The sequence below is a fragment of the Heterocephalus glaber genome, unplaced genomic scaffold, assembly GCF_053883595.1.
Source record: "Heterocephalus glaber isolate CG9 unplaced genomic scaffold, H.glaber_assembly_v1.0 deba00000122, whole genome shotgun sequence".
NCBI classification, from domain to species: Eukaryota; Metazoa; Chordata; class Mammalia; order Rodentia; family Bathyergidae; genus Heterocephalus; species Heterocephalus glaber.
The window spans coordinates 7696828-7709819 of NW_028258138.1; the positions used below are offsets into that span (position 1 = coordinate 7696828).

General features: G+C 41.3%; 1 protein-coding gene across 1 annotated transcript in view; it reads left to right on the forward strand.

Moving 5' to 3' along the window:
- Positions 1 to 12992, forward strand: part of Setd4 (SET domain containing 4) — a 108865-nt gene that overhangs the window by 79036 nt on the left and 16837 nt on the right. Inside the window, exons 18-19 of the transcript XR_015451725.1 lie at positions 21 to 11837; positions 12003 to 12210. The gene's annotated coding sequence lies outside the window, so the exon portion shown is untranslated. The remainder of the gene's footprint in view (positions 1 to 20; positions 11838 to 12002; positions 12211 to 12992) is intronic.

Here is a 12992-nt window from a genome sequence, read left to right on the forward strand (position 1 = left end):
AAAACATCTTTTCCTTCCAGTAATTTGCATCTGAATTATAAGTTTCCAGAAATGGAATTATCAAAGTGAGCCTACATAAAAGCCAAGAGGTCTAAGGAAGTTTGTAAGGTGAGTAAATCGACCCTGGTACTATCAGTCTTAGAAGGCTCTCCTGGGCTCCTTCAGTTGTCCTTAGCAACTGGATATATTGATCTGATAAACAAGTGCTGCATAAATGACTGAGGAGGAGTCCTAATAGGCATAAAGAAAGCACAAGGGGCAGAGTGCTGGATTAGGGGCCCTGAGTTCCATTCCCAGCACTAAAAAAAGAAAAAAAGAAAACAAAAAAGCTCCCCAAACCCAGACAGACACCAAACCAAATCAAACCATGTTAAACCAAAACAAGAATCCCCCAAACCAGCCAACCAAACAAAACCAAAAGCTACCACACTCAGCATCTATTAGCATTTGTTCACTGTTGAATATCCCATTGTATGAGTATGTCACATTATATTTACCTGTTGTTTGATGGACAGACATTTCAGTCATTTCTACTTTTTGACTGTTATAAAGTAGGCTTTTCATATACTTCTTACTTGTTTTTAATTTTTATGTACTGTTGAAATAATACTTCAGATATGAATGTCTGTGGCTTGTTGCTATAGCTGTCAAACCGAGGTTGTGTACAGGACACAGACACATTTTGCAGAAGCCTGCAGTGAAAGGCTACCGAGCCCTTCTGCTAGTCCCTCTCGGCTGCTTCATTAGCATCCCTCAGGAGCTTCACGACACTCCTGGGCAGTAACTGAGCATCTTCCCCTTGTTTCCCCACTGCTCACCTGTTGAACCACATAGCACATTGCCTGTGTTCTGTTCCTGAGCTTTGCAACGTCAAGATATATTTTTGTTTCCTGAGCACTCACTGGACACTGCAGATCCCACAGCTGGTCCATTTACCTGTAGCTCTGCTAATCTGGTCCTATTTCCAAAACAACATTACTTGATATTTAAGAAGCAACTGGAATTCTCAGTTATTTTTACTTCAATTTCAAGGCTTTTTCCTTTCCCCAAATCTCCTTGGGCTACAAATTAATCTGAGTCAAAACATGCTTTTAGGAGAAGGGGACTTGAAGCAGAACAAGAACTTGTTCTTTTTGGAAATTGCATATAATTTAACATGGTATAACCTTTGAAGAGGAAATATGACCCACTCAGAGCATCACAGTGGGATTTACGGAGGCTCGATGTCTGAAAGCCCCATCTCAAAGAAAGCAGGTATTTGGTTTCAAATTATCAAAACAGCCTTGTACTCTTCTTGGAGTTATTTTGACATCTAAATAATAGTTCTGGCATTTCTTTTTAGAGTGAAAATCAATAACATTGACTTAGTGCATTCTTTTCTCTTATTTTCACTCTTTACTCTTTTATAATCTTAGATCAAGTATTAATAATTATTTTAAGCCTTAGCTTAGGTTTGGTACTTTGCCACTTACTGATGCAAGAAGTATCTCCCCTTTACTCTTCCTTTTATCAGTTGTCTAACTCTTCAAAAATATTCTTGTTTTAGACAAAGACTATATCTATCTTCAAAAACAGAAATTGATTTAGTGGTTGCTTTGGACATCTTTCTTTTCCTTCTTTCCTAGTTCCCCAGTATAAGAATGTAAATGTGTTTCTCCTTTTATCAAATCCTCCCATTACTAATTGGCTCTGATTTCCCACCAGGATTTCTAGATCTTAAAATTAGCTGGTGCTTGTTGAAGCCACAATTCCTGGGCCTCACCCTAGACCCAAAGAATTGGAATCTCTTGGAGTGAGGATATAGATGGTACAGTTTTTAACAAGTACCTAGAGATGCTTATGACATTAACATGTGAGAAGTTCTTCCATTCACTTTCCTGGTTTGTCAATTCTCTTCTCTCCATTCCAGTGACAAAGTCATTACTGAATTCTTATCTACTGACCTCTAATACTACTATGTTATAAACACATTTTCAAAAATGCTTGCCCCAGCTCCAAAATCCTCATGACTGTCTTTAGAACTCAGTAGGATGTGGCAAGAAATATGATGTAGGTAGAGGTCTGAGAGGCAGAGAGGTGAAAAGAGGTGGGAGAGGTTCTGAGGTCGGTCAGACCTCGTTTGGACTTCCAATTTTGCCACATAAGTAGCTGAGTGGCTCCAGGTGAGTTATTTGACCTTGTAAAACTCAGATTTCTCAGCTCCAGCTGTGTGGTGATAATCTATTCTGCAGGGCTATTTAGGAGTATTAAATAAAGTAACATATGTAGAACTAGGAAGTGCTACCACATGGTAGCTTTTATTGAACTTTAAATTTATTTCTTTTATCTTCATGCCCGAACTCTTAGATTTTTTTGTTGTCTGGGCTCCTTACCTTTTTCTATATTATCCCCTTGAAGAGCCCTTTGAAATTCTCACCTTTAGGTCTTCTTTTTAGATAATCCTCCCTAAAATGATTTAAGGTTATTGAAACATTTTATTCTTGACCTTTTTATAGGTAGTCTAGAAATTTCTCGGGCTGAATCTATAGTAGATATCTGCTCTTCTTTTGTGTTTAGCTCACCTCCTTCCAACACAGCACCTCTCTTCATCCTTGGGGTCCTGCCATTCCTTTCCCATTATGTGCAGTTAGGGGGAACACTGGTGAGACCAACTGGCCTCCTAACTCAAGTGTGCCATTCATGACACCACAGCCTTCCCGCCAGTGATTGGCTCCGTGAGCTGCCATTTAAGAAAAGCAGAGCCAATCAGCATTGTTCTCTATAGTTTTCTGTCTCAGATTTAAAGGGAAGCTGAAATTGGCTTCTGGAGCTCGAAGTGTCCTGCGGCTCAGAGAGGAATTCAGGCTGCTGTGGGGTTGGAGGTGAATGTGCAGAGAGAGGACACTGTCTAATGCCTCCTGGTCTTCAGAGGTGCTGGGGCTTCAGGTTCCCTGGTGGCAGAACACATTTCCAATCTTTTCTGAAAGAGATCCCTGTTTTAGAGATGCGCTTTGCTTTTCCAAGCATTTGCAGGTTTCTTAATTCATTGTGTCATGTACTCATTTTCTTTGATAAGTCACGTACATGCTGCCAATGTGATTGAGTTTGGAGCAGAGTTATACCTAAAATCGCTCTTCCCCTCTATCTCATTGGTCCTATGGGGAAGTCTGGGCCATCAAGTGGAACTTTTTATCTAACACAGTAGGATTTTCCCCAGGAGTCCCACATTCCCCTCTATTTCCATTTTCTGTTGGGTTCCCATAGTGGGCCCTGTTTTACTTATCCATGGAGTTAACAGATACCCCAGTAATTTCCTTCCCTCATGATAATTAGTGGATGACATGTGTGTGGGAGGGCGGTAGGTCATTCACTTCCAAAAGCTTCATCCACAGCCTAACCAGGAATTCTGCTACACATACCATTAGAACTGTGGAGAAGTGTGTGTGTGTGTGTGTGTGTGTATCGTTCAAGTACAGGAACAGCTAATTATATAGGGGCCATTAATGGACAAAAGTTCAGCAATTTCCACTCCATTTACTTGGAAACTACTTCAGTGGGATGTGGTGGGAATAGCTGGAGGTAGAGATCATGATAAATATGTAACACTTTTTGTCTCTGCCATTGTGCAGCTGTGAACTTCGGACAAGTCGGGAAGACCTTCACTGACAAGGGGAAGAGTTTGGTTTACCTGTACCTCCTACCCTAAAATATATATAGTGATTTTAAAATGAAAATTTAGTGCCCCAGAGTGGATTTTGAATTGTATGCCTTCCAGAGGCCATTATCCTGAAGGATGGAGTCTATTTTTTGAAATGTTGCCTCAGGGGCTAACTCAGGGAACAAGAAAAGGTCAAATGGGTGAATCTTTGTTCTCCTACTGCATGAAGACCTGCTCTATTTTGATTAACTTTATGTATTGAAAAATCTGTATAAAGTTTCATTCATCAAAAGGGCACTGCTGCTAAGAAAAATTAGAAAAAATTCTAGTCTATCTGACCAAGTAAAATTATTTTCATCTTGGCCTAGCCAAACTTACCTTTATGTACTCCCAAAGTAAATTCTCCAGATCCATCAGGCTGATAATCTCATAGCCCTGAAATAACTTCATCCACATCCTTGCTTCCATGGGTTCTATTTGCTGCTTACAAGAATGGAGTCCCTGAAATTACTAAACTTGGCTTCATTTAGCAAGGCAGTGCATAGGGTTAGGCTAATCATGCAAATGAGATTACAATGCTAGTTAGCTAGAGGGATAGGTCCAAAGTAGCTAATAGCTCTATCTGTTTCTTTGTTTGTTTTTTTTTTTGGTACCGTGGATCGAACTCAGGACCTTGTGCTTTCGAGGCAGGCGGTGGCACCACTGAGCTAAATCCCTGGCTCTATCTGTTTCTGATACAACACCTTTGCAGGGAGGGGCTTGGAGGAGTGGGCTTCCCTTCTGTGAAGTATGAGTGAAGTAGGGAATGACACCAGTGTCAACTTAGGGGCTGCTGTATCTGGAGGGCTTATAAAATTTGCTCAGATCAAGTCATTTCTTTCAATAGTCACCTGGAGATGGGGTTGAGCAGTGACAAAGCCATCAGCACCTCCTCCATAGCTCTTTCTGCTTCAGAAAGCCTTGGAATGCAAGGGCTACAGGTCACTCTGTCTCTGGGTTTCTGGGAGCCAGGGAAGTGAGTGTAGGACAGGCCTATTCCTCCCTTCCAGGTACACCATCACCTTGCAAATGTGTGGATTTAAGGGATGTTAATGGAAGGAGTTTAATTAAGATAAATTACACCATAAGAGGTAAAGAAGCTAGGTGTGGTGGTGCATGCCTGTAATCCTAGGATTCTGGGAGGCTGAAGCAGGATGATTGGAAGTTTGAACCTAACCTGGGCAATATAGTGACTTACAAGACCCTTACCCCCCCCCGCCCCCCCACACAAAATAGGCTGGGAATGTAGCTTAGTGTGAAGGCCTTGGGTTCAATCCTCAGTACAAGGAATAAAAAAGAGGGAAATAATGATAACACTTTTTATGTAAAATACACCATAGAGTTCAACCTCTTTGTGGCAAGCAACTTGATTGGCTTGAGTGCTCCCTGGGGGATTAGGAAAACACATTTCTGAGTGTGTCTGGGTGATCATGGAGGTGTAACCCTGAGCACTGTATATGCTCCCTGGCCCCTTCCTCTCTGGTACTGTTCCCATGCTTCCCAACCACTGTGAACTAAGCTCTGCTGCACACTTCTGCCATGATGTTTCTGCCTTGGAGTCAGTCAACCATAGACTGAATCCCCTGAAATCATGAGCCAAATTAAACTTCTTCTTTAAGTTGTGGATGTTGGGTATTGTGTCTCAGGATGGGAAAGCTGACTGATACACTCATCATGAACATGCCTTTGTTTCCAATACAGCTCCTCTGGCCTAAAGCGTCCTTTCTCATCTCAGCCTTGTCTGCTTTAGCATCAATAGTGTTGGCATAAAAATGAGTCGAATGACTGGATTAGCACCTGAGTCTGGTTCTAAGGATGGAAGAGACCCTGGGGCATTATAGAATGTACCAGCTGAGATGCCCACTGTGCAGATTAGAGGATGGGGTCTCAAGATCTGGTTTAAAAAGGTTATTTTCGGGAATACAATCCATATTAAAGGCTGTGTCATTGAGGGAAAGACAACAATAACAATCATTCTAAAGCTACTACAGATTTACTTCTTGCTGTGGTCTAGCTTAGGAGCTTCCGACACATGGATCCAATTATTCTTCACAGCAAGCCTGTGAGAATTGTATTAAAATTTCCATTTCCAGATGAAGAAACTGAGGCCGTGTGATTGGTAACCTGCTCAAAATCACAGTTTATTGATGACGTTTGACTTCAAAGCCTATGTTTTCCCTGTTATCTCTTTATCCATCAATAGAGGGAAAATGAAATGAGTCACTGGAGATGCTGAAAGGCTGGCTACAAGACACAAGAAGGCAAAGAGAGAGTAAAGGTTCAGGTTTTCATCTACTGTCTTGGCCATGTTGAAGGAAACAATGAGCAAAGCAGACCCAGTCTCCCTGTGTCTCTGTGTCTCTCTCTGGAGATTGAATTCAGAGCCTTTGCACTGAGTTACATCCCTAGCCCTTGTGATTTATTTATATTTTACTCTGAGATAGGATCTTGCCAAGTTGCCCATGCTGAGCTTGAATTTTCAATCCTCCTGCTTCAGTCTCCCAGAGTGTTGGGATTATAGGCATGCACCACCATGCCCAGCACTAGTTCCATTTTAATTACCTCTTTTTTATTTTATTCTGGAAAAAATATCCCAACATGAACTATGCCTATGTCTCTAGTTCCTGCAAATCAACTTTTTTTTTTTTTTGGTACCGAGGATTGAACTCGGGTCCTTGCACTTGTGCAGCAGGTGGCAAAACCACTGAGCTAAATCCCCAGCCCCAAATCAACTTATTTTTATTGTGAGGAAAACAAACATATTAAGAAATTTAAGCATAAAAATTAGCTCTCAAATATATTGAGAGAAATCTGCTTGCTTAACCATTGAATTCCTTATAGAATATTTGTCATTTTTGAGCAGTGAGTATCAGTTGCCTGAATATGTCAGGTGAGTAGTAAATATATTTATTGTCAAGGACATCTTTGATATGTTAAAAAATGAACTGATATTAGTTTCCAGATTTTATGGACGTCCCATACTATAATATTGTGGGGTATTTGAATCTATTAGACGACCCTTTTATTTCCTAAACTTGGATTTTTTCTCCTTACATTTTTGATTGATGTCCGTGCCAGCAAGGTGATGAGTCTTTCTTTGAGAGCTGCCTCCTCCCTCTCTTTCCTTCCTCAGTGATGTACAAGCTTCCATGAAGATGGCTCTACACTTTCCCCATGGCTGTTTGGACCCCTGGGAGACAGACTGAGCCAATCATCTTTCCTGGCCATTTGGAATTGGGTCTCAGAATTATGAATACCAAGGGGCATGTGGAAATCCAGAAGTCATGGAGTGGCCACTTGTGGTCCTTGGACTCACAAGCGGCCCTCTTCTACAGGGGTGAAGTGAGGCAGAGAATAAAGTTCTGCAGAGAGGGAAGAATTAAATAATTAATCAAAGAGAAGCAGAGGTAAGAGCGATGAGAACTGGTGGATTCCTTGTTCTTCAGTCCCTCCTGAAGTCTGACTATTCTTGTGCTCTATCAGGGACCTCATCAGCCTTTGTACAAACTTAATTTTCTGATTAAAGTAGCCCAAATTGGGTTCTGTTACTTGTTAAGCAAAGAACCTTGACTAAGATAATCTTCATTCCGTTTCCAACATCCAGAGTTGGGTAGGTCCTGGGGCAAATGGTTGCACTAAGAAAATTCTAGAAATTAAAAAAATCTGTGATGAACATTTCAGAAGCCAATAAACAAAGAAATAAATAGTCTAAAAGTGTTTGAAGTGAGAAGTTTCTCTCTTCATTTTCATGGAAGATCTAAAATCATTGAGCCGAAAATCAGGAGAACAAATTATCAAACTCAGAATGAAACTATCAACCAGTGTTTCTTGAAAGGGTTGTTCTCAGCTTCTTAAAATTGTGACAATCACAAAATTGATTAAACAGGGCACATATACTATTATTACTTTCATGTGAAGCATCAGTCTATCAGTAGACTCACAAAGCACACCAACTAAGTGTTTATTATGTTTGAGTATACCTTCAGGAAGTTTAAAAAGAGGTACACAATGGATACTTAGGCTTCTGAGCTTTTTTTTCTTTAAAGACCCTTTGATTTCCTTTTAACTTTCTTTTTCTTTCCTTTCCTTAGTTTGCTCATCCCTTTGAATCTAAGGGACATTGGTCCCAGAACACCCGTATGGATATAAAAATCTGCAGATGTTCAAGTTATTTATATATAAAATGATTCATGAGGGCTGGGGATTTAGCTCAGTGGTTCCGCCGCCTGCCTTGCAAGCACAAGGACCCGAGTTCGATCCCCAGTACCTAAAAAAAAAAAAAAAAATGATTCATGTAACCTATGTATGTTCTTCTGTATACTTAAAATCATCTCTGGATTATTATAACACCTAATCCAATATAAACATGTTAATAGTTGTTACACTAAAAAAAATAGTTGTTACACTGGATTCTTTAGGGAATAGTGACAAGGCAAAAAGTCTTCACATGTTCAGTGTGGAAACAATTTTTTTCAAATACTTATGATCCATAGTTCGTTGAATCATTGGATGCAGAATGCATGAGAACAGAAGGCTAACTAACTGTATATACAAATACTGATATCATACAGGCAGCTAAATGCTATGACCAGAAACAGAGACCAAGGAGTCATGTAGTTCTGGGCTGGAAGAGATCTCTTTGTGATGATTGAAATGTTCTATATCTATGCTGTTCAATGTGGTAGCCATTAACCATATGTGGCCTTTTAGTACCTGAAATGTGCAGCTAGCATGACTGAAGAGCTGAATGTTAAATTTTATATCATTTTATAGGTTAAAATTTGAATTTAAATAGCTACATGTGGTTGCTGACTACTGTATCAGTGCAGATTTAGTCGATAAATACACTCTATAATTTTTTTTCTTGGTGTTGTTAAGAAATCATTTGTGATGTCTGGCAGGGTTTTGTAGTGGTTTGAATTACCCATCTGATTTCCCCCGTTCTCTCATTTCCCACTTCAGAAAGACTGTGGTTGAGAGGCTAGTTGTATCACCTCTTGATCAAATTTAATTTTGTTCTTTGGATGGGAAGCTCTGCCCCAATTCTGGTTTATTCAAGCTGGGGGTTCTGTGGTCGATGTGAGTGAATTGTGGCTTTCTACTCTGTTGCTGGCATTCAAAAAACCCGACTTGATGCTGAAGAAAATCAAATGGGACCTGGAAAGAAGGGCATTTGTTTAGCTTTCAACTTGTTTGAAGACCAAACCACAACCATGTTGGGATCAAGTGGCCAGTGAGATAGAAGTAAACTCTAGGGAAACCTCATCCTGGTTTACCACAAAAACCTCAATGTTGATATTCCTTTCTTTTCTTTGTGGACCATAATCATAGACTTTCTTGGGTCTTGGTTGCTGTGAAGAGGTTCCTTGAAGTAGGGAGCAGTATATTTACTGCATATCACTATTTCTGCAGTTGCCCTACTACTTCCTAAAAATAAGCTGAGTCCAACCTTTTCTAAAAGAGGTGAGTTAGTTTCCTACTTGTCCTGATTCCTGTAGAGTGATTTCCAGTCTGCTTGTTCCAAGCTCAAATGCTGGATACAGAGCCGGGGGTCTTTTGAGATGTGACTGAATGCATTGGGTCAAATGACAAAAGCTATAGGTCTGTCATAGAAAAGACATGTTAGACTGAGATGGCAGACAAGGTGTCCATTCTGTTTCTTCATTAGAGAACTTGATTGGTCATTTGGTTTCCTTTCTTGTAGCCTGCTGAGAAACAGCCTGATTTCTAGTGGCTGGATAATTTTATTTTGTACATCTCATACACATCTATGGCTGTTATTACTCACAGGCTTGGTAAAACTACAGATGAAGTGTCAGATTGATTGGACTTGGGATAGACCATGGGGACTGGTGGAACACACTTCTGGTTGGGTCATGGAGCTTTGGCCCGGGGGCCCATCTGGTCCCTTGCCCTTTCCTCTCTGGCACTCTTTCCACTGCTGTGTTTCCCAGGCTTAATGAACTAAGCAGCTTTGCTTCACTATGTCCCTCTGCCATGATGTTTCTGCCTTGGAGCCAGCTGACCAGGGACTAAGACTGTGAACAAATCAAACCTCTCCTCTTTTAAGTTGTGGGTGTTGGATATTGTGTCTCATTGATGAGAAAGCTGACTAAATGTGAGGACTTCTCTGACCTGTCTGGAAAGGGTGGGAAAACGTCCTCCTATGCACTTTGACTGTCTGATAATGCTTGAGCTGCCTGCAGCTGAACAGAGCTTTATTCACTTGTGTGAATGGAGGGCTGGAGCACAGACATAGGAAAGAGGACAATTGGAAGTTTGGAGCCACTTCTTGCTATTGTTACTGTATGTTCTCCTGCCAAGAGAACACACAGGACCAGGAAGACCTGACTAGCTGCCCCTCCTGATTCACTCGAGGATTTGCGTTTCTCACTGTTGTAGTACTATGCTCCGTGTGGCTACTGCATAGAGAATAGCTGGGTAAGGTCAGTGAGTCAGGCAGGTCCTAGATTCATAGGATGGCTGAGTTGCACAAAGTCCTCTATCTGTGAATTTCACCTTGGCCCACACTCTGATGGAGAGGCAGGAGGAGCAAATGGCCACAGAACTCAACTCCCCAGACCTCTGTCTCCCAAGCTGCAGTTTTACCCTTGGCTGATTCGAGGTGAAGAGGGGTACTTAAACATCCCCCATTTTCTCCCTTCATCCTTCTGATCACTTCAAACATTCACTCATTTATTCATTCATTCATTTATTGAGCGCCAGTGGTATACCTGCAGTGTTCAATGGAGATACTGATGTGAACCAGATTTACAAAGCTGATTTTTGTCTACCCACAAAGAATCTTTTAGACATGTTTTCTTCCCTTCCAAGCTCCCTTATAAGAGAGTTGGGTGTGTTTGAGTTGGGCTTCATGTGAGACTTGAAGAATTTGGAGTTGAGGTATCTGAGAGGTAGAGGTGTGCTGTGAAAGTTTGGGTGTGTGTTGTGAGTACTGGGCATTGTAGTGAGGCTGAGTGTTTTGTGTGTGAGTGTGAGTGTGTGTGTATGTGCGCATGCATGTGTGGTACTTAAGAAGTGTCTGTAAAGTCTCTGAGATAGACCTTGAGCTCCAACTTGGACTGGAAAGGCCCAGACCCTCATCTTCAGGTGGACACAGGAAATGACCTCACAATTACATAGTAACAATCTTGTGGTATGCACCAGTCATTTCTGTTTTCCTCAGTTTGGGCAGCTGAAAGGGCCATAGCTTTCAACAGATATGTTTACACACATGTTCACAGAAGCATCATTCACAATAGCTAGTAAGTAGAAGCAATTCAACTGACCACTGATGCATGAATGGATTAACACAATGTGATCCTGCAATACAGCAAAACATTCAGTTTAAAAGGAAGGGAATTCTGGCATGTGCTACAACATGGATGAATGTCAAGGATATTATGGTAACCCAAATAAGTGAAACATAAAAGAAAAAATAATGTGTGATTCCGCTTATATGATGTTCCTTGAGTGGTCAAATTCATAGAGACAGAAAATAGAATCATGGTTGCCAGGACTGAGGTGGGGGAGAGGGAAATGGGGAGATATCATTTAATGGGTATAGTGCTTCAGTTTTGTAAAATGAAGAGAATTCTGGCAATGGATGATATAGATGGCTGCATAACAGTATGAATGTACTCAATGCTAGTGAAGTGGACAACTTAAAAGTGGTTAGGATGCAAATTTCATGCCCTGTAGACTTTTAGCATTTCAGGACGTTGCTCCAGGCCCTACTCCCCAGATTGACTCACTGTAGATTTAACACTTGGGACTGCCTTCTTTGGGGTCCTCAGCATTTGCCCAGGATGATGTGCTGATAAATTCTCTAACAAAGAGGAAAAGAGGCCACTCATCAGGGAGGGCATTAGCTGGGTCAGAACATGAATGAGCAACAGTGTTGGCCTCTCAAATGGCTTCCTGTAGTGTGGCTGCAGACTGCACATCCAGAACAGGCAAAGACAGCCCTTGTTCAAGAGTCCAAATGTGATTGTAGGCCAAACTGATAACAAATTTCTTTTCCCAAGGTGATGGACTAAGCTTTACTTTTCTATGTTCAATGGATGCTGACAAAAGTTGGCTTTGTGCAGTGTTTCTATGAGGCAATGAGGCCAAGCGTTTTTATTCCCAAGGATGAAATGGAAATGATGGAGTCAATAAGGTGAGGCACACTGGCAACACCTAGTATGTTTTATTGGCTCCCACTTCCTTCCCCATCCACCTGCTGTGTACCCCAAGGCCACCGTCTGTTTGAACTGTGAAATTCAGGGGTGTGTGTGTGTGTGTGTGTGTGTGTGTGTGTGTGTGTGTGTGTGTGTATTTACAGTAAGCGCTCTCGGAAGACTGGAAGAGGGACCTCTCCTTTAGCAGTGGAGGTGTGGCTTTTCTTTCCCAATGGGCCAAATCAAAAGTGTGGAAAGGCCAACACCTGGGCTTTGGTGGTAGTCTTGCCCACCTGCTGCCACCATGGGCCTGGCCCCTGAGATCCTGCTTCTCCATCTGGAGCTCAGGTCATATTCCAGAGTCATTTTAAGGTGAGTTGCTTCCTTTCAAGTCCTTTGATATTTTGACTTAAGCCAGTATCCCATTTGGGACATTGACTGATTCAAGTAACAGCTGGGGCCCTTTGTGTATGACTTGTTCATCTCACATTTCTGGGTCGATTTCTTTTTGGAGACAATGTTCTATGAATCACCTTTGAAATGAGAATTTGTAGGCTTAGGGACTATGCTCTTTGAATTGTCAGAAGAACAAATGTAGCTCTCTGAAGTCTTATTTCCATAGTCCTCAGAGCACTACAAAGATGGATACCAGCCCATATCCCCCTTCTCCCCAAACTGGAGAACTGTGCCTCATTTCTTTTTCTCCAAAGGATAGCACAGCAGTTCTCCTCTGCCTCTTTTATCTCTCTGCCCAGTTGCTGGCTGTCCCAACAACTCAGGAATCCTGATAGTTAAAGTGAGTCTCTGTATGTGAAAGTTCTTTATTGACTCGAAAATATGTGAGAATGGGAAGTTGTCTTTCTATAGATTTACTGGTTGGCAGTGACAATATGAGATATATCAAAATATATGCTGAATGTTTAAACTCAAAAAAACTTATTACAGCAAAAGACACATAGCCCTTAATCCCCCTCAAAATACCCTCCTTTGCTTTGAACACACTTGTCCCATCATGCTTACCACTTTCTGAAGCAGTTCTGTAAGTCCTTTTTTGTGAGTGTCTTTACCAGGTGTGATAAAAACAACAACAAAACAAAAACAAAAACAAAAAAACAAACAGTGAATGCTGCTGCTGAGATCTAACAGAAAGGCAG